Genomic DNA, 15,784 nt, shown 5'->3' with positions numbered 1-15,784 from the left:
CTTCACATTTTAACGGAAAAAAAGATCAATGCGACGTGGATCTAACGAGTAACGCGACAGTTTTGTAGAAAAATAGTGAAGTAGAAAGTACAGATACTTACTGTAAAATGTAGTGGAGTAAAAGTAGAAAGTACCCATTATTAAATCTACTTAAGTACAGATACACGAAAACTGTACTTAAGTACAGTAACGAAGTAGTTGTACTTCGTTACTGACATCACAGCTGACAAACACAGCCGACATCAGAAAGCGTCCCAAATTGGGTATATTTAGGATTTAGCTTGAACACCAACATGCAGAAGCCTTATCTGACAGTTCACGACCCCCGACCCTCCCGGGCCGCAGCAAAACTTTCCAAGTCTTGACCGGTCCGTGTTAATAAAAAGGTTGGGGACCACTGTTCTACAGCAACATGTCCTGGGTGACACCATCAGTTGTTGGCAGCCTCTGCTTATCGTCTCATTTGCCTCTCCTCTTTAAATGTCTGGTTAGAAAGTTGGCCAGAGAGACATGGAATCAGATAAGAAAAATGGCCTTTTGGAAGCTCCACTGAGCCCCTCCCCATGTGGTCGGGCCCCTGGCTGAGGGGTCAGAGTGGATGCTGAACCCAAGTTAGGAAATCATGTTGTCAAGCTTCCCCCCCCCTTTTTACATTTGAGGCAGCTGGCCAACATGAAGCCAAACTTTAATCGAGCCTTTCACCACTTGCCTGGATCACTGCACCACACTTTAGAAAGGACTCGGTGATTCCTGTGTCTCTCGGCTTTAGAGGGTCCAGACTGCTCCTTTTAACTGACGCACCGAAGTGACCACATTTCTGCTGTTTTAGCCTCCCTGCACTGGCTGCCTACATTTTCAGGTTCATTTTAAAATTATTTTATTTGCTTTTAAAGTTATTAAAAGCCCCGCCTGCCCTAACTGTTAAATCCCATTCCCCACACACCCCCTTGTTCTCCTCAGTAAGCTGATCAGCTGCTCTTCACATCAACCCAGTGCTTTTGCTGCACCAGCTCTGAAGTATGGAGGAATCTCTCCCTGTACATCAGCCTCTTCCCTGCCTCTCTTTTTAAACCATCTCTTCTCCCCAACCTTAGCCACCATCTAAGATGTTTGCTTTTGAATGGTTTTTATTCCAACCTTTTATTTTTTTGTGTCTTGACTGCTTGTATGGTTGTTTTTGTTTCAATACAAGCCTATTTATTTTTAAGTCCTTTTAATTCTATTATGTCTTTATTAGTGTATCATGCAATTCTTTATCGTTTTGTGTATGGCATGTTGGTTTTGTGGGCGTTTACAGCATTTTATAAATAAAGCTGCTAGCTTGTCACCACTGGTGTAAATTTCCGTTTTGTATGCATTTCTGTGTCTCATCCGTTGGTTTCAGCCTCGTTAAAGATGATCAATCATTGGTATTTTGATCATTTGTAAGCAGGATAAAAATATGCAGGTTTTCTGTGCAGAGTGCTGGAAATTAAAGGAGCAAAAGAATCATTGGCATAAAATCAAAAATCTTTGGTAACACTTTATTTGAAGTGGGCTGAATAAGACTGTCATGACACTGTCATAAACATGACATAACACCTGTCATGAACATAAATAAGCCTTCATGAATATTTATGACTGTCATAAAGTGTCATTCGGTAAATTATGACACTTTTAATACAAAGTTGACATTGGCTCCAGAGTGAAACAATGCAAGACAAGTCCATGTAAACCCAAACCGTATGAAAACAGTGATGGCAGAGCCTGGTGGTGCCCTTACACCACCAGGCTCAGTTTTCAACGGGACACATCACAACAACGGCTCCACGTCTGCTGCTGCTGCACCTCTTCAGATTATTTGGCAAGTTAAAGCAAAATCTGCTTTGTGGAATATTTATGCCATCAGCAAAAACAGATTACATGCCCCAGATGTTGTGTAAAGGTTACGAAAACAGACTTCTGCATCGGAAAGTTCAAAGTGTTACTGCCTCCTACAGACCTGGCTTGTGCACTACATCATTTTCAGTGATATTTGCGTTTTCATCCCACTGTTGTGGGAACATTTTTTTTTTCTTCTGCTCAACAGAAAACTCTTTTGGAAAGTTTGGTGATGTGAATTAATGTCGGTCACTACAGCCCCAGCAAGGACTCTGAGTAGACGGCACTAAGGCCCCGCAGAAACCTCCACACTTCACTGACTTACAATTAATCATAGGTCACGAAAAGCAACATGCAAAAGAACTGATAGAAAAACAATCTGGCTTTTGAACATGTACTCAGATTCTTTTTCATGTGTGTGTTATATGCACAATTATATATATCCAAAAATTTGAAGGACATTTGACCCTTTTAAGGATTAAGAATATTTTATTTCACTCTAAATTCCATGCATTCAGCCATTGTCTGTACCTGGTTTTTCTTACCTGGTCGTGGGGTAACTGGTGCCTGTCCAGTATTAACGCAGAACAATAGAGAGAAAAATGGGACAAATTGGAATCGACAGATTGTAGAATGTGGAAGTTCAGAAAACTGTAATCAGAGCATATATTACAGTTGGTAAGTATATTATCAAGTGCAGGGTATAACAGGCTAGTTTGATTTGCCAATTTTATTNCACCACCAGGCTCAGTTTTCAACGGGACACATCACAACAATGTCGGCTGCTGCTGCTGCTGCACCTCTTCAGATTATTTGGCAAGTTAAAGCAAAATCTGCTTTGTGGAATATTTATGCCATCAGCAAAAACAGATTACATGCCCCAGATGTTGTGTAAAGGTTACGAAAACAGACTTCTGCATCGGAAAGTTCAAAGTGTTACTGCCTCCTACAGACCTGGCTTGTGCACTACATCATTTTCAGTGATATTTGCGTTTTCATCCCACTGTTGTGGGAACATTTTTTTTTTCTTCTGCTCAACAGAAAACTCTTTTGGAAAGTTTGGTGATGTGAATTAATGTCGGTCACTACAGCCCCAGCAAGGACTCTGAGTAGACGGCACTAAGGCCCCGCAGAAACCTCCACACTTCACTGACTTACAATTAATCATAGGTCACGAAAAGCAACATGCAAAAGAACTGATAGAAAAACAATCTGGCTTTTGAACATGTACTCAGATTCTTTTTCATGTGTGTGTTATATGCACAATTATATATATCCAAAAATTTGAAGGACATTTGACCCTTTTAAGGATTAAGAATATTTTATTTCACTCTAAATTCCATGCATTCAGCCATTGTCTGTACCTGGTTTTTCTTACCTGGTCGTGGGGTAACTGGTGCCTGTCCAGTATTAACGCAGAACAATAGAGAGAAAAATGGGACAAATTGGAATCGACAGATTGTAGAATGTGGAAGTTCAGAAAACTGTAATCAGAGCATATATTACAGTTGGTAAGTATATTATCAAGTGCAGGGTATAACAGGCTAGTTTGATTTGCCAATTTTATTGTTTTTTTTTTTTTGCTGCCTACAACAAATAAAATGAAATCAGCAAAAAGAGAAGAGCTACAGTAAGAACTTGGCTGAATGAGTGATTGGATGTAGTTTGGTTTATTTTCTAAGTGACAGTGATTTTTTTTTTTCTTGCCGTTTTGTACCAATACAAAAACAGTCTGAAGTAAAGATAAGAAAAACTGTAAACACACTGACACTGACATTAACAGTATAACTTTGTATGTCACTTTATGTCATAAAGGTCTGCTTTATTTCCAAGTATAACTTGCTGCTCACATGGATTAAAAAGGATATTTGAACTTTAGCTTGTGGGCATAAATTGTTCACTCAAACCAACTGGGCTCAGTTTGAGAAGAGAGCGCATCAGGACCACTAGTGGAGTGTAAAATGTAGATTATACCCCTGTGAAGTGGCTGTCCATCAGAACCTGAGCTCTTCCAGGCAATATGCCAATTAGGACATTACCATACAGACTGCCACTGAAATTATACCTACGTCAAGGCTGAAAAGAAATCTTTTCAAAAAGCTGGCAGATGTGGTAACTGTCAGACTCCCAGATGTCTCAGTCAGAGCAGCTGAATAAAAATAACTTTAAAATAGCCTGTAACCATGCATGAAGTTGCTCACCTTGTATGATGATGGGTGGCTATTTTACAAGCATTTTGACACCTTGACTTCCAGTGTAATTCTCACCGTTTAACAAAGTGGAAGAAAAAGACGACAAACAGTGAGATTCTTGTACATCAGTTTATGTTATGGAATGGTGTAAGAAAAACATTTGCAAGTTATTGTCATTCACAACTCATGATATAGCATAATGAGTTGTGAATGACAAAGATTAAGGTTTAAACAGCACATTACCAGGTGTAAGATTTTTCTAATGTTGAAATTTTATGGTTAAGACTGACACTTGTTCTCTTGTGCTGGCATCTTTTACCTTAAGAACAATGAAACAAATTTTTTTACAACCCTTTAAATACTATCTACATGATCTCATTCACCCAAGAAAGAGCCCAATCTGAGCAAACAGTTTTACAGCTGTAGCTTCTTGTATCCGTCTGCCAGTCTCTGACATGATCTGAACCAGGTTTGCCTCCCACTTTCAGCTCGGAGACGTTTGAGGATTCCTGATTTATGTGTCCCATTTCAAGTGACTCCATATTATCCAGATCTGGACTTTTACTCAATCCAGAAGTCCTCAACTAGTTCTTGGTAGATTTACCAGCAGGTTTTGGTTTGGTGCAGTTCAACAAATTGTCTCACATTTTTCTTCAGGTAGCCCCTTATACACAGCAGAATTCATAATAAATGCTGTGGGACTAACGTGCCACAGGTGTCGAATTACAAATTGTGTATGACTGGGTTGATGTGTGCATATCTGCTAAAGTGTGCATTCAAATAGACAAAGGCAGGGCTGCCTATCTTTGATTAATTACTAAGATAAATAGAATTCCACTATAAAGATGAGATTTCAACAGTAACATGCCGTTATTGTAGGTCAACATGCTAGTGGTAGCTGGGTGATTGTCCAAATTCAGTGCCTTTTGTATCCCACAGGTTTATCTCAAAGATTTTCATATAATGCAAACAATTTTTTTGAGAAAATCAAGAAATGGAAATATCCACGTGTCTTGGTAATATAACATGCAAATATATTTTTAAAATCATGTTTTGAAAAATTTTATGGGTTGTTGAAGTGTAGAGGTCAGCCAAATGAGCATGACCCCACTGACCAATGTTAATTTTTCAGTGAATATAAAACAAAAATAGCCAGTAGCTGCAAGTTATTTGTACCATTATAAACATTTTTTGATATACTTTAACCTAAATAAAAGAAATTACAAAAAATACATGAATTATATATAAAATAGCACTTTTTAATCTTGTCCCTCAAGTTTTGTTCAACCCCATAACAGCATACTAATTCCTCCTTTTTATAAATAATGGTTCAGTTCAATTTCCTCAGCACCCTGGAAGTGACATCACTGAAGTCTCTTCCTGATCACACTGTAAAGAGATTTAAGTGTTAGGAAAGTTTCTTACCTATATTTGGTTATTTTTTACCCAAATATCATCATTGTCAAGCTTAACCTTTCAACCCTGTTACAGATGTAAATGATATTTATTGTTTGGGAAAAAGTAAAGAATGGTCTTTGAAACACATATTTCTTGTTTTCATCTTATCATATGTTGCTCCATACCCTAGCTGATGTGAATTTATGGCAACTTTTAGTGAAAATCTTCAACCCCGTTACAAAAATGGTGGTTTTGTTACGGGTTGAACGTTGGACTGTTAAGCCAGCCAGAGTGTTCGACCCCGTAACAGTCTGGTCAACTTTTACAATGGGTTCAACCCCGTAACGCGATATGTTGTTGTAATTTTTTTTATAGTAACAGCAAATATTAGACTAATATTTGTTGGACTGTATGCAAAGTTTAAAGAATGATTCAAAAACATAAAAAAGCCCGATTTAATTTTTATTTTTAAGTGTATTTTCATGATTTATGAGAAGCGTTTTTACATCAAGTTGCCATATTCTACTTATCAGTCTAATTATTATTATTCAGAAACATAAAATATACTTATAATTAGTTATTTTAATCAAGGGACAGGTGATTTCAAAGGAACTGGAAGAATTAGTTTAATTACGTTATGCAGTTATACTCAGAGGAATGAAATTGTCCCGTTACAGGGTTGAATTTAAAGCAACCCAAGCAGCAAAGAAATCCATATTAATGTTTGGGATTTCATGCATAAGGTGGGGAGACATATTTTCTTGGAGATTAAAAGAGACCTTCAATAGATGCACTGTTCAAAAACACAATTTCTTGTGGTATATTTTTAAGTAACCATAGACCCCAAAAGGCACAGAATTCAGAGAATCACCCAGCTACTGTCATTAGGTTTTTGTTTTTTTCTTTAGCTAGTTTTAGCCATCAGCTAGCTTTTGCTTTGACATGGGTTTTTCACTCTGCATAGAATTTGTTACTGTAGGTTAACATGATAGTGTAGCTAAGATTATAACATTAGTATTTCAGCTAGCTTTAGCATTATAGCTAATTTGAGCTTTTTGGGGTTTTTTTTCCCTCTGTATGGAGTATGTTACTGAAGGTCACCATGCTAGTGCTAGATATGTTATTTGTATTTTAGCTAGTGTTAGCTTTTTAGCTCATCTTACCTTATAGGCTGCTATGAAAAGGGTATTCTGCAGTGATTTCTAATAGTCTTTGGGTGGGATTTTTGCATTAACTGAAAGTTTTCCCTCCTCTTCAGCAGTTTTTTTTTTTGCATTTTTGACTGTTTCTTACATTTCTGCAATTGACTTCAAATTATTCTGCAATTTTCATCAAAAACATTCAGCTTTACAACATTCACACTACATTTTAACAAGAAATGCATTTTTATTCTAGTTATACTTTATATTTACCTGAATGCCCATCTGCTTCCAGTCAGGATTTATACAGTCCGACTTAAGTCACAACAACCTACCATAACATAAAATTAAAAAGACAAGCAATAATGTTTTTTTTTTTTTTTTGTAGGTTTGTAAGAAAGAACTGCTGCTGCCAATTTTAAATTCCTCTCCATCACTGATGCCTGACGGGCTGTAATTTCTATTCTCTCACTCCAGTGGAGCCTACTGAGCTGGAGATTATGAAGTGACGTTTTAGATTATTAAGCACTGACTTCATCCAGTTTTAAATCTCAAAAAAATATTTGAACATAAACGAAAACAGATGCATCTTATAAAACAACCAGGCAGTCGAGCTAAATCACCCTGTGCTTCAGTGAACTCACATTTTTTGTTGTCACCGTTGAGTGAACATTTCCTCTAGTCAGTGTCAGTCTACATATCGATGGAATTCCTGTCTGACTAATGGCTGTAACAGAACTTGGAGTGAAAATCTCGGGTAGAACATTAATTTTCTAATTTCCCTGTCAGTCTCAATTTTGTCCTTCAGTCTGTCAATAAAGTTGCATTGATACTGCAAAAAGGCCATTTAACACATGGCAGTTGTTAACTGATTATCGACAAGAACTGCTGCTGTCTAATGGGAACAAAGCCTCTACAGCTACTAGAGTTAGCTGTTGGTACTGCTGATTAAATTTACTTTTATTTTTTGGACTTATGTAGGAACAGGGATATTCTATTGAGTATTAATACTTTTATTGAAAATGGCTTTTTACTGACTTACAGGTCTGCAGTGTTGACAGGCAGGGGGGCAGTCAGTGACGTCAGAGACAGGAAGCTGTAGAGAACAGCAAGAGGGAAATGTTCCGATTGTGCAGCGGTCCATTTGGGACTCAAATCACAAAACATTCTACAGCAGAGATGCATATCAATATTTGTATCGGTCTAGATACCGAAAAAACAAACAAAACAAAAAACACTACATCGGGTATCTGTGACAATGTGAACAATCCATAAGGAGATCTATTCAGTCTAGTTCCATGCTTTGTGCTCTGAGCACCATCATGCTTTATTAATGTTAGATTATATTTACAGTTCCTAATTGCACTTTCAAACCATTTGAAAAAAAAAGCTTTGTTGCCATTTATTTTTTATTTGACCAAGATAGTTTATTCAGCTTCTTTTTTATTTATTTTGCATTTGCTGTTGGACTCCTAATTGCGCTGACTGAACAAATTTTAATTTGTTGTGTTGTGTTGTTTTTAGCTTGTTTGAACAAGATTGTGAAGCTGTTGGTACTGTACTGGTGCTGTTACAAATCAATTTGTAATTCAGTCCAGTATGTCTGTGTTTAAAAAACAAAACATTTTAAGTCAGTTGAGCTGTTCTGTATTGGATCAAAATCAGTTGATACTAAACCTAAGGTAATGAAAGTGAAAAAAGTGGCTCGGTGATTCCCTAAACCACAACTCAAACCACAACCCAGAGCCAATGCTTGATAGTAAACCGTCAAACACAAGAAGGTAAAGGTCAGTATTCTTACCAGGATGATGGTGATGCAGGGCTCCAGATATCAGGCTGAAGACGCAGAATCCATTATGGCCAAAGCAATGAGTAATCCAGGAACACACACACACAAGTCGTGAGGTTTTTATTGGCAAAATGCAGTTGATAACTTGGAGGAGCAACAGAGACTGAGACAGGTTTCAGTAGACCAGGGCACAGGTGAAAACAGGGCAGGGTAATCAGGCAGGCTCAGTTGGGTGGAATAAGGCTGATTAGAGAAGTGGTATGAAAACATGAGGGAAGAAAAAAGCAGACGATGCATTACCGGAACGTGAATCATAACATCTTTATTTAAATGATAAATTAATCCCCAAAAATGTGGATGCATTTTTACAGAGACTTTCATACATTTATCAACTTCAATGGAGTTACCTTGTGTGATTGAGAACAGCTGTTCTATATTCCAGCTATATTTGGGTGTATGTTTGCACTTTGGGTTCCATTGTTTTCTTTTTTGTTATTAGTCAAGGCATTTTAAGAAAAGGTAACAGTTTTCCAAAGTTTTAGTTATAAGGTTAAAGGGCTGGGAAGCCTTAAAGCTTCATATATTTCCTACAAGATACATTTTTAATAATTTATGTTTATGCATTGGACAGAATATTTTATCTGAAATGACTTCAAGATGAGGATTCAGTACAATCAAACTTAATATTTATACTATTGCTAAAATAAAACCCAGTGAATTCTATTTCACTCTGTACACTTCAAACTTCCAGTTCAAGTCTGACTTTTGTCATCTGCAGAAATGCTCAGATGACTCTGCAGTGAAACATCAGACTGGGTCAGTCTGATGGTTTGCATACTAAACCTTCAGGGGAGATACATGTGGCTCCTCCCAAATTGGAAAAGAAAAGAGTGGAAGAAAGGGGAAGGGGTTCAATTAGCTAGCTTGCCAAAAAGAAAGCGGAAAGAGGGACTTCAAAAAGACTGGAGATGCGACAGTGAAGCATCTATAAGAAGAGACAGAGCAGACTGGACTTGTTGACTTGTTGAAGAAGCTAAGGTCCTTAAAGGTTTGCAGCAAGATGTTGCTGACCTTCTATCAGTTTGTTGTTGAGAGCATCATCTCCTCTGCCGCGATCTGTTGGGGCAGCAGCATCAGAACCAGGGAGATAAAAAAGACTCAACAGCCTCGTAAAGAAGGCTGGTTCTGTTTGGTTCTAATCTAGTTCTGTTCTGGGTATGACTGTGGAAACTCTGGAAATGATGATACAAAGAAGGATTTTTAATGAAATCAAGAGAAATGTGGAAAACCCTGACCATCCTCTTCATGAGACTGTCTTAGAAATGCCCTGTAATACAGACTGCTACAGGAGATCTTTCCTGCCAATAGCCATCACCATCTACAATAACTCTTTGAAGAATTTCTGACTGAGGTGGCCGCACAGAAATAGAGTGCAGTCCAAAAAGAAGGCATTTGACATTGAAATGCCATTATGTCAAAATAACTTTATATTTTATATTTTGTTCTTTGTTTTTATTTCCAAGCCAATTTTTGGCATTTGTGGTATAGCTGATTGTGTAACACCAGGAACTGTCAACAAGTTGTAAAAACAAGTCAATATATAGAGATGAAAATACACGCTCAGAAAGTCCTTGAAAGCTCAGGGGCCTCATGCAAAAAAGAGTGCGCAGTTTTCACACTAAAACTTTGCGTACGGAAAAATGTAGAAAAATGCGGCGCACAAAAGAATTCGGATGTATAAAGCCGTGCGCACGCACGTGGCTGTGCACTTTTCCTTTGTACATTCCAATTTGCGGTAAATTCAATCCTCCCTCTGAATCCTTCTATTGGAGATGTTCTCCATCAGAACCAAAGCGCTCCACAATTTCACGGCTCACATTTATGCAGCTACTGATACGTGTGATTGTCTACACACCTTGATCACCTAGAATTAAATTACCCCACAGATGCATTTCACGCGCTTCGGCACACAGTTCAATCTGTATGAGACAAAAACTGAGGAACTGTATTATTTACATTCTCGTGAGGTTTTCGTATCCTTTTATTTTTGTTTTCTTGATTTTGTGTGCGTGTTATGTTATTGTATGAAAATAAATGTGGTTCAGTTTCACTGTTTACATTTAAACAATAAAATATTAAAACCATGAAAAAAACATCGGGTTCGATGCTTCCTTGTCTAAATAACTGTAGTGAGATTTCAGTGTATTTATGTGAGTTTTGACGCTTTGTAGTTTGATATTGTTCACAGAAAAAGTTTGTATGGCTGCCGCACATTTTCACGCCAGGGAAAAAAAGTCTATGTATATTTACGCAAACTTTGACGCAAAGTTAATTTTTATACAGGCCGACTTGTGCGTAAAATATGGCGCCACACATTTTTTGTGCGCACGCCGCTTTATGCTTGAGGCCCCTGAAACGCTAATCTAAGAGGACGAGCCCTCTTGGGCCTTGTGGCACCCTGTGGAGGTTGTCATGCAGCAGGGCTGAATGCTCTGACTTCACAGAGCTGTAGTTCCTCCTTTGTCCTGCTGGAGCTGCAGTAGACAGCCCGTGTTGCTGCTGGTCGTAGCTGCATGAATTTGCTCTGGCGAGTCTGCATGTTGGATTTATATCCTAACGTGACTGTAGGCTTATTTAAAACTTGCATGTGTGTTTCTATTATTTCTGTGTGTTAAACCCTCAAATAGGTCGGGGAGTGTGTAGAATGTGCTATATATGCTTCTCCTTCTGTGCCTTCTAAAACTTAAAAACTCCTCATATTTTTTAAAGTGCAGACAAAAAGTACAGTTTTTTTTACAAACGACATATTCCTTTTGGAATCATTTCTGTTTGATTTCATTGTGTGTGGTTCATCATGATGAGCGTTGGAAACTAGCTGAACTAAAAGGTTCTTCAGGTTTGTGCAGCACTACCATATGGTACGGAGCCCCCCAGGGGACATGGGGATTTTTTTTTTCTTTTGCGTTCCTTCGCAACACTTTTGCGTTCCCTCGCAATAATCTACTGATCAGTTCATGCGGCATAATTGATGCTGTAAGCCTTTTTTACGGTGGCCGCCGTACTTTCTGTTTTAATACAAGCTTATAAGGTTTTTCCATGGACAATTGAGTTATTATCGCGGGGTAATAAGTCATCTGATTGTGTCTCCATTGTGTTCGTGTCTGAATGGTTTAAAGGGCAGCTTTCTGTGCCGTTCCATCTGAGCCTTAACAGACATAAACATGCAGTAAATAAATCGATTTCAATCAGTTTTTTGCATCAAAGCGTTAATAATAATAAACACGTTTTATTATTATAAAACACAGCAAACTAATGGTGGTAGACGGCCGCACTGGATTAACTCGGGGAATCTAATCTGTCCGTGTATAAATCAACTCCTAACCTCTTCTTTGTTCTGTCACAATTATCGATTTATTAAATTTTTATTATCATGCTCCAAACTTTGCGAGGACTGACCACCCAGCTCACCCGCTTCCTCATACACACACAGCCAGCAGCGTCACCTTCCCATTCATATTTGATGACGTCACTCCCACATTGACACGCCCACCACCAGGTGTCAAAGCCGCTGCTTCTGTCATATCAATAATTACTTATTTCATTCATATTGCTCTTATAGAGCCTAAGTGAAAATGTGTTTATTATTATTAACGCTTTGGTGCAAAAAACTGATTGAAACTCGATTTATTTACTGCATCTTTATGTCTGTTAAGGCTCAGATGGAACGGCACTCAAAGCAGCCCTTAAACCAGAGGTTCCCAAACTGTGGGGCGCGCTCCCTAGGGGGGGCGCCGTGTCATTGCAGGGGGGGCGCGGGAAGCCGTCTGGATGAAAAAAAAACATGAACACTGTATGCGCTGGGTTTTTACCTTAGAATGACCAGCTCTGTTATTCCTATGTCAATTTGATACAGTAGAGGCTTCCACACTTCCCATATTTGTGTCCTCTGTCACTTTTATCAACAGTTAAAACTGTTTAATCCGTTGTTAACATGTTGTAACCTGTTTTTCCGAGCCGCCTTTAAACGCAACATGAGCACTAAGACTCACGCTGGGTTTCCACCTGTGAAGGAGACCTGCTGCTGCTGTGCGGAGCTACGTAGGTTTGTGTTAGAATCACGGCACCAAACCAGCAAAATGCAAAGAACTTTTCACAGTTTTTCACCCAAACTAACCGACTGAGTTGAGTAAAGCTGTTGGATGCAGGTAATGTTAGCTAAAAGATGACTAGCTAATATCAATACAGAACCTTAAGCTTAGCAAGTACCTTGTAGGCTACCGATGTTGGGGTCTATTTTCAGCTACGTACATTTATTTTGCCCCCCCCAAAAAATTTATGAAATTCTGTCTGCATTTCATTAACAATCCATTCTTTCACGTTTTTAATATCACAAAACAACAGCACTCTTTGACCATCTGTGACTCTTAGCAGAACACCTCTAAACATTTTTATCCTCAAACATTGGAAATGGAAACCTTATGTGCTTTTCTCACAAAATCTTTCTAAATTTCCTTTCAGGTCTGCAGGCACAAGAAGGACCTATTGAGGCCATTGGAAGTTCCTCTTTACTTTAGGTACGACCTGAAGCTTTGTCTGCACACTGTGTTGCAAAAATTGGTTCATTTAATTATTCCTGCTTCTTGTTGAATAGATTACCATGAAGTTATCAGCTTTATCATAGATTTCAGAATAAAGAAAGCTTAACATAAACAATATGCACACAGCACTTCAGATTTTCTACAGAATTTTCAAAAAATTGTCAATTTTCTTCCAGTCATACTGAACTGTGTATCAATTGGTTCTCAATGAACTACACTGAAGCTGCAGTATGTAAGTTTTATATATATTTTTTTTTACATATCTGTTGAAACTGTGGTAAAAACTATGGTATGAGATTGATAAATGGTAAAAAAAAAAAAAAAATAACAATAAAAATCCAGCTCCTCTACCTTCACCCAGTGCTAATTAGAAACAACCAATCAGAGTCAGGAGGCAGGGCCTAGGGGTGTCAGTCATGCAAGGTTGATTTTCCTCCTGTCTCTGATTGGTTGTTTTTGGTTGTTCATTTCTTCAGACAGCAGTAGTCACTCATGGAGAAGATGGAGGAGATCGATCTTTTCACAGATCATCTGTCTCACAAACTGCTACAAATGACAGTTTTAACAAATTTGTCAAAACCTGATTTTTTATGAGTTATACATAAAATATAACTTTTTTATGAGTTATACATACATTAAAGTTTATGGTTTTAATGTGACAATGGACCACAAGGAAAAAATTCACAGTAGCAGCTGTAAAAAAGTATTTTATTAGTTCAGTTTTTCTGTACATACTGTGATTTTTCCATATATTTTGGTGACATTTAAATATTTCACATCATTGAATGTATTCTGATAGATAAAAACAGCCTGATTCAATTAAGGTTGAGGTAGTTATCAAATGATTTGCTTTGTTTCTGTAGGACCTGGCTGATGTATGCTATGACAAATTCTTCTGTTCAGCAGGAAATCCTGAAGGACAATGTGAGGCCATGAGATTAAAGGACTTTGCTGTGCACTAGGAGATGAGCAGCTTTGGCTCAACAGGAGAAAAATGAAGGAGTGGGAGGAGCGTAACTGAGATGCTGTGAGACATAAACGTGCTGTTCATGTGTGAAACCTACTGTTGCTGAATTTAAACGGTTTTGTGAAGAACAGAAGGATGAAACTTATTTGTAGCCTATTGAAAGCTTGATGTCAGTTACTATAGCCAAAGGTTGCAGTAACCAAATAGAGTCTAAAATGATGATTACTTTTTCATATCAGACCAGATCGTGTGTATGGCTCTTTTCATTTAATAAGAAATTATTTGAAAACTGCATTTTATGTTTACTTGGGTTATCTTTGCTTTATAATACACTTTGTTTGTTGATTGGAAACATTTAATTGTGGCAAAAAGTAAATTTGCAAAGGTCCCAGTCATGACATCCCAGAGATGAAAGAAAATCATTCATATTTTCATGTTAAAGACGTGATTGTTAATGCAATAATTTCATGATTATTACAAATAATATAAGGAAATAAGATGTTTTCATTAATTTTTAAAGCTAAATACATGTATTTGATGCATCCATCTCGAAAAAAAAATTACATGTTGACACATAAGGTGAGATGGTGGCAACGGTGGTAGGTGTTCGCCCCACAATTGGCAGCTTGGTGGGTCCATCTCTGTTCCACCCGGCTCCTCTAGCGTCTGGCAGCCTCACCCCATAAGACTGTAAGACATAAGACAGCTGTGGCTATTATCCAGTACCTCACCACCATGTGAGTGTATGAGTGACTGACTGTAATATGAAGCGCTGTGAGGTCCTCTGGACTTGATGAAGCAATACTTATATAAGTCATTTATACCATAAATTTTATTGAATTGTGGCACTTTTGATTTGCCATAATTGATGCAGTTAAAAACTGTTCATTGTTCATTGCAACACATTTAAGGTACCTATTGTTCTACACCTAATAAAGTGTCTATTTATTTGTCTTGTGTTTCCGTCAAAACGGCTCGTTCCGCTGCAAGCGGCTCCACAATGTATCAAAATGTGATTCGTTCTTATCTGTCTCATAACAAACTATGATGACGTGGTGAGAGTTTTAACAAATCTGTAAAAAGCATATTCTATAAAATAATTTACGTACAGCAGATATAAGTTATGACATCTGTCCCAGATAGAATTAAATATTTTTTTGGTCAAACATTTGCATTTCGTAGATTCACATTGTTTTGGTTTAAAGATAAGATTGACAGTTGAGTTTGACCCAATAACACGGATACCTAAAGAATGTCTAATACGAATACGGACAATGTATTTCTAAAATTGAGAAAAGCAAGTAGAGCCAAACAATCAAACATAAACTTGTAAGATTAGCTCAGAAACTCTTGACAGTGAAACTTGAACTTGAAGTGACTATGTAAAGGTGAGTGTCCCTTCAATGAGCATTTCAATTTTAATTATGTGTCAAGCAGACACTGAGCATGTTCCCATTCCTCATGGTGTCTGTCAGCACCCAGGGGCCGACCCCCCGCAGGAGGACCTCATTAGATTAGGCTCCCCAGGAGAGCTTCATCCTCAGCAGAATGCAACATTTCCATCTTCCATATCAAAGTACTTCTTTTCTGTTTTCCTTCCCCTGACCTCGTCCAACTTATTTGTTTCCATGACATTACGTCATAATGTAGTTCGCATTTTTGGTAATAACATAACCTAACAATATGATGTATATGACACATACTTGTATGCAAATTCAAAAAACTCTGTCAGTCACATTTTCCAACCTGAATTGTGCAGACTGTATCAGTGCAGACCTTCATTAGCGTATCTGGTACAAATTGTTTATTGTTTCCAAAGTATTACTAAAGACCATCACAGA

General features: G+C 37.8%; 2 long non-coding RNA genes across 2 annotated transcripts in view; one reads left to right on the top strand and one right to left on the bottom strand.

Annotated features, from left to right (window-relative positions):
• LOC107836517 (uncharacterized) overlaps positions 1 to 363 on the top strand; it is an 18,940-nt gene extending 18,577 nt beyond the window's left edge. The window contains exon 3 of the long non-coding RNA XR_001662432.1: positions 274 to 363. This is a non-coding gene — a long non-coding RNA (uncharacterized LOC107836517). The remainder of the gene's footprint in view (positions 1 to 273) is intronic.
• On the bottom strand, positions 334 to 15,312 carry LOC107836518 (uncharacterized). Its single transcript, XR_001662433.1, has 3 exons — positions 15,299 to 15,312; positions 3,092 to 3,098; positions 334 to 402 (listed from the first exon to the last, which is right to left on the bottom strand). It is a non-coding gene; the product is annotated as an uncharacterized LOC107836518 (long non-coding RNA).
• Between the last annotated feature and the right edge of the window lie 472 nt (positions 15,313 to 15,784).

Source organism: Poecilia formosa, unplaced genomic scaffold (genome assembly GCF_000485575.1).
Source record: "Poecilia formosa unplaced genomic scaffold, Poecilia_formosa-5.1.2 Scaffold65, whole genome shotgun sequence".
In the NCBI taxonomy this organism is placed as follows: Eukaryota; Metazoa; Chordata; class Actinopteri; order Cyprinodontiformes; family Poeciliidae; genus Poecilia; species Poecilia formosa.
Note: the sequence above shows the minus strand (reverse complement) of the source record. Positions and strands in the feature narration are given on the sequence as shown.